Source organism: Arvicola amphibius, chromosome 2 (genome assembly GCF_903992535.2).
Source record: "Arvicola amphibius chromosome 2, mArvAmp1.2, whole genome shotgun sequence".
In the NCBI taxonomy this organism is placed as follows: Eukaryota; Metazoa; Chordata; class Mammalia; order Rodentia; family Cricetidae; genus Arvicola; species Arvicola amphibius.
Genome location: NC_052048.2, coordinates 78,268,924 through 78,274,987, shown reverse-complemented (window position 1 = coordinate 78,274,987; position 6,064 = coordinate 78,268,924). Strand labels below are relative to the sequence as shown.

At 48.5% G+C, this 6,064-nt stretch overlaps 1 pseudogene; it reads right to left on the bottom strand.

Moving 5' to 3' along the window:
• Nucleotides 1-577: 577 nt before the first annotated feature.
• Nucleotides 578-4,245, bottom strand: LOC119807221 (annotated as a pseudogene).
• Between the last annotated feature and the right edge of the window lie 1,819 nt (nt 4,246-6,064).

Here is a 6,064-nt window from a genome sequence, read left to right as displayed (position 1 = left end):
GAACTACGTATCCCATGAGGCATCGGGAAAAAAGACTGGAAGTGGTGCCAGAAGTGGCCCTGCCGCCATCGTTGTTCCGTTGCCATGGCAGTGGTAAACAGAAACCTCTGAAGCGAGGCGGCAGAGGACCTGAAGTTCCCTCTCCGTCCGCCATGTTTGTAGTTTTTTACCTAGACAATGAACGCCCCCCAGCCGAGGGAACCCCCAGATCTCGGCCCTCGGCCACCCCTCGGCTCGTGACTATGCATGAGCACCCCCAGACCCGCCCCAACTCCAACCTTAAACCCTAATGCTAACGCTAATGCTGACCAACCCTCCACCCTGAGCCTGACCTCCAACGCTAAGCCCTGGATGTCTGTGTGTGTTTGTGCCTCTCTCTCTGTCCTCAGCCCTAGGTCATCATGTGTGTGTGTGCGCGCGCGTGTGTGCGTGCGTGCGCGCGTCTCCTCAGCCCTGCCCGGGTAGGCCAAGGCCTGACCTGCTACCCAGGATGCTGCCCACCCAGACTCCACCGGGACCTCATGCCTATGCATGGTGTTCTGCCTATCAACTAAGCATTCATACAGTAGGAAGCTTCTCAGGTTCCTTTCAAAAGCTTAGCATTATAATTTGATTTCACATCTTTCCTCAATTAAACATTTCTCCATATATTCCACACAGAGAGAGATTCATATGCTGCTACAGTTGCTCATTATTAGGGAATATCTGAAAGCAGACATGGTATATACTCTCACCAGCAGGTAAATGGGAAATCATATGCCGTACATGGTCAGGTTTACACAAGTTTCCTTGATCACAAATGGACAGACATACCTGGTAAAGATATCCGGTGGAAATGAGAAGAAAGCACGAGACGCAAATGAACCCACATAGGAGTTTATTAAGAGGGGTTGTATTCAACCTGCCCGAGGAAATGGTGTGGAAGGAAAAAAAGAGTAAAAACGGTGCATCCAGGCTTTAAAGGCTTCCTAGCACATGCAGAAGAGGAGAAAGACGTGCCTACGTCAGACTCTGATGATGGGCCATGCTACGCCTTGCACCTGCGTACAGGGGCTTTTGAGTCAGACACTGATGACACAGATGGCTGGCAACCCACACATGCGCACACAGGGGGTACGTGCGCCTGCTTTAGAACCCGGAGGTGCAGCCTTACAGGTGGCTAAAAGCATTACACCTGGCCATGCCTTTGTGCATGTCATCTTGTAGATACAACTGCCACTCTTTTAGAAACTTTCCATATATCTGACACACAAACTGCTTTTCCTTTGTATGAACAGTATCATGTTCTCTCAAATGACAGCACTAAAAATCCTTTTCCACACAGATTTCAAAAACATTTTCATCTGTGATCTCTTTCATTTTCTTCTATGATTTCACTCTTAAGCATATCCTGGTCTAGGCAGCTAGACATATGCTTGACTACTAAATTTTCAGTTTCAAAACACTGACCACTGTCGTGTGGAGCTGTGGGCTGCGTTCCTGCCTCCCAACTCCTGGCCGCCCGGCTAGCTTTCCCTGAAATAATTACACGGAAAGTGTATTCTTTTAAATACTGCCTGGCTCATTAGTTCCAGCCTCTTACTCACATCTTGACTAACCCATAATTAGTAATCCGTGTAGCACCACGAGGTGGATCGCTTACCAGGAGAGATCTTAACCTGCATCCATCTCGGAGAGGAGAGGCATGGCTACTGCAAATGGAGACTGCCTGAAGTGACTGTCCCACGGCCTTCTCTTTCCCAAATTCTGTTCTGTTTACTCCGCCTACCTAATTTTCTGTCTCTTAAAGGGCCAAGGCAGTTTATTTATTAATAATGAAAGTAACACATAGACACTCCTCCATCAGCCCACAATTGGGACACCAAAACGGACAAGCAGAATATTCAAATAACAATTTTTCTGGATACTCTTTATTTGGCAATGATTGTGCCTGAAATTGTCTAGCATTTCAAACATGTCTCTTATCTCAGACTGCTCATCATGGTTCTCCTCCACGTCCATCTTCTCATGAGCATTTCCTAGCTGATTTATTGTCAGATCCTAAGGTTCTCCACATCTCTGAGCATGTTTCTGAAACTGTTTGTGAGAGACCTTCACCCCTTATTTTCAAAGGGATGAGAATTTCCTAGTAAAATGTTTTAAAATTAGAAACACAGACTAGCAGCACTTTCCTTCCCCCCCCTAACCTGGGAGATTCCAAGCACAAGGGTCATTTAGCCCAGCCAGCCAGCCACCTAGTGATAAAGAAAAACAAAGTGAGCCTACTTAGCAGAATGGGAGGGAGCAGAAGACCTTGCACCCATGCCAAAAGCCACTTTCAAAAGCCTTTTTGAAAAAAAAAAAAAAGCCTTTTTGGAGATTGCACCTTTTAAAAACTAACCCCACAAAAGCATTTTTAACTTTTCTCTCTCTCTCTACCTTGTTGTTTCAGGGTAGTGAAGAGGAAGTTGCAGGTGAGCCAGTAATTGCCTGTACCTGCTTGTACTTGCAATAAAAGAGTTAAACCTGTCCTCTGGAGGTGGGGGCCATACTCAAGGCACAACAGTTTGCCCTTGACAAGTATTTGTCCACATTTACCACATACACAGGTATTTTCGATGCGTTTGGCTAACTAATGAGATGGCAGGTCCTCAGTAATTGGGAGTCCACAGAACTCACAACTGGTATTGTCAGCATCCTCTTGTCCTGGAATGCTATTAGTGGTGGTGATGGTGGGGGAGTCTCATTCCTTCTAAACCACTTCTGTCATCCACACTTACAGGCTTTGGGGTTTTCCTACTACTGTTTTTAATGCCAACATCTTCCTCAATGTAGTATCGATAAAACACCTCTTCAGTTTTATCTTCTAATTCATCATTGTCTGTAGATTCATTTCAGTCTTTGTCGGCAACTTCAGTGATGTTTAAGTCTTTCATCTCATCTGTAGGAATATCTTCCGGCTCCACTTTGATAATAATTCTGTTCATCTCGGTTGCTCTATTTTGTCTTCACCAGCCACCATTCCAGACTCCACTGTGCCTTTTCTGCTTCGAGTGGTGGAAGCTGAATCACCAGGTACCTGGCTGGCATCTTCTCTGTATTTGTTTGTGCAGAAAATGGTTTGGAAGAATACTTTATGCTCACCTTCCTAGACCTGGATGGAGGGGGTAGGACCTTGGATTTCCCACAGGGCAGGGAACCCTGGACTGCACTTAGGACTAGAGAGGGAGGGGGAGGGGGAAGGGGAGGAAAATGGGAGGAGGTGGCAATTTTTAATAAAAAACAGAAAATAAAAGAAAACTCTCACCAATTTCTGCTTTGATGTTACCATCTTTGCCATCTCTAATATCTACTATTCGGTGGTAAGCTCTCACCATGCTTTGATATGAATGTCTGTTAGTGCAGCACAACACATGCTCATCTAGTAACTGTTTTTTTTTTTTTTTTTTTTCCGAGACAGGGTTTCTCAGTAGCTTTTGGTTCCTGTTCTGGAACTAGCTCTTGTAGAACAGGATTAAAGGTGTGCACCATTACCGCTTGCCTATCCAGTAACTTTTCACAGCTGAAGTTAATTCCACAACTATCACAGGTAAAACTCTGCCCAAAGTGTCATAACACACATTCTTTTGGAGTAGATAATTTGGACACAGAACTTTTTTTTTTACACACATCAAATATTGGCTCAGAAAATTAGCTAACTGTACGGCTCAGGAAAATTAGCTAACTGTAAAGATTCTTACTTAGTCAGGCTCTCTATTATGTGGTGTATTCACATCGAAATGGGTTCTTCACACCACCTGCTGGCTGCAGTGCCATTCCTAGCTATGGTGTCTTCATACATCCTCACTCCAAAGATCATCTTGCTGTTCTGTTTGCTTGAAGCAAAAGACGAACGCTTTGAACCACAATAGTCTGCGTCCAGTATATCTTCTAAGCAGTCAGGCATGTTGTAGAGCTGTAGGTAGTTCATTGCCACTTTGAACTGCTGGAAACTGGAAAGAGCAATCATAATCTTTCCTAAATACAGGAACTGCAGAATGAGACCAAAACCCTCAGCGCTCATTTTCATGTTGCTGAGATTCAGTTCTGCATTATTATAATGATGGTTCATGAAGAACATTGTAAAATAGGAGCTAAAGACAACCAAGACCGCTTCGTGTGCCTGGAAGTAAAAGACGTCCATAGAATACACAATGGTATTCTAAGAGCAGCTCTCTTGTTGCTGAGCTGCTCAAGGACATAGCTGCTGTGGATGGGCTTCGCCATCTTCTAGTAATCAGACCCGCTCCTGATGCATCCAGAGTTGGAAAAGGTCTTGTCAAGCCCTCCCATCACAAGGACGGGATGTTTAGGTGGAGAGGCAACCTGGAGTGGTGGCTGAGTTCAGACCCAGGCACACACACTCCACCTGCAAGGACTCCTGATCGCTACCCAACTTGCTAACCGCTTCTCCCAGAACTCCTACTTCTACTGGTGGCGAAAAGCACGTTCTTTTCCGGACTGGGAGGTGAAAGGGGAAAAAAAAAAATCTCAGCCACAGAAAAGTTGCCAAACCCCGAGACCCACCACTTTTGACCAGAACAAAAAGCCCTTGTGCTAATGAGAGGGGGTGGGAAAGAGTTAAAGCTGTAATCCGCGCGACGAGGCGCCTCCTCCCTCCCGGAACACCTCCCCGTCTCCAGCCTCAGGCCTTGGGAGGCTGCCCTTCCACCGACCGCCAAGCAGCAGCTGGAAGTTAGCAAAGCACTCTCTGGGTCCGTCTATCAAGTGCGGCCTCCCGCCTCACCTCTCCTCCCCCAGCCCAAAATAAAATAAAGGGAAAAATAAGTAATTTGGGAAGTCGTCAGGAGAGGGGATTCGACCCAAACCTGGGGATGACGAGTGCACTGGACTGACCGCCCGCACCTAGCAGGCGGCCGGCTCAGCAGCCCCGCCACCGAATTCTCGCCGCGCGCACTCGGCGCTCCGGCTCCCCGAGACCCTGCCCTGGTCAAAGTTGCGCGAATCGCCACGAGGACTGGCGGCTACTCAGCGGGCTCGGCGGGACAAGCAGCTGCGGGGGTTTTCGGGAGTTTCGGGCTGCTGCGCCGAGACATTTCTGCTGTGTCAGGGACAACGCTGCGACAAATGACTTCCACTGCTGCACAAGCGTGCCTGATGCAGGGCACTGAGCAGCCCCGCTTACAAGGCGAATCCAGGTCTGCTCTACAATTCGCCTCAGCGCCCACCAGCCTTCCCCTCCCTCTCCCTGCCCACCCATTCCGCCACTGGACGCTAGTGGCTCCCGCGGTCGCCAGTTGGTGACAAGTTTCTGTGTGGGGGCCGAAGAGGCTGGCACTGCCCTCAGCGGCTCAGAGGCCCAGGCGGCGGCAGCAGCAGCACTCTCGCCCCTCTCCCCTGGGTCGCCTTGGCCCTCTCCTGTTTGCACAGCTCGACTCCACAAAGCTGGAAGCTGCTCGACCCACGCCCAGATATCAGACCACTGCCCCGAAGGGCTCCGCAGTCGGACCCGCCCCCGGGCTCCACCCTGACGCTCTGGGGACACTGACACCCTCATCTGGTCCCCTTGAGCTCATTTGCTCCGGGTCGCCCGTTCCCGGCGCCTCCTAGCGCTGGCCTTTGGTCTCTGACCTGAGTTGCTTCCCCCGCGGTGCCCGGCCAGGCCCTCCTACTGCCTTGACTCCCGCGCGCAAGAATTGCCCTGCGCCCTCACCAAGAACTATTATCTTGTTTGAGTGCTGGTTTCTACTTTTCTTTCCTGATTTTCTGAGGTACATGTGACAACCAGGTAGAAAAAGGCCCTTTACTTCATTTTACCTCAGCATGAAACCACAGAAAAATTATTCCTTTTTGTGTCCTTAAATCTCTTCTGGACATTCTTCCACACACGTGACAAGGAATTACTCTATTCACAAAGTTTAGTGGGCTGTGCAAGGTGGCTAGCCACCTAAGGTCCAGGAGGAAAGAAGAAGGAGAAGTGCCTACAGGAAGATAGTAGGATCTGCTATTGGATCCAATCCGAAGTGCTATTGAAATGCACGTCTCTGCTAATCTAGAAAAGGTCTTTGCCTGGTTTGTAAAGCAG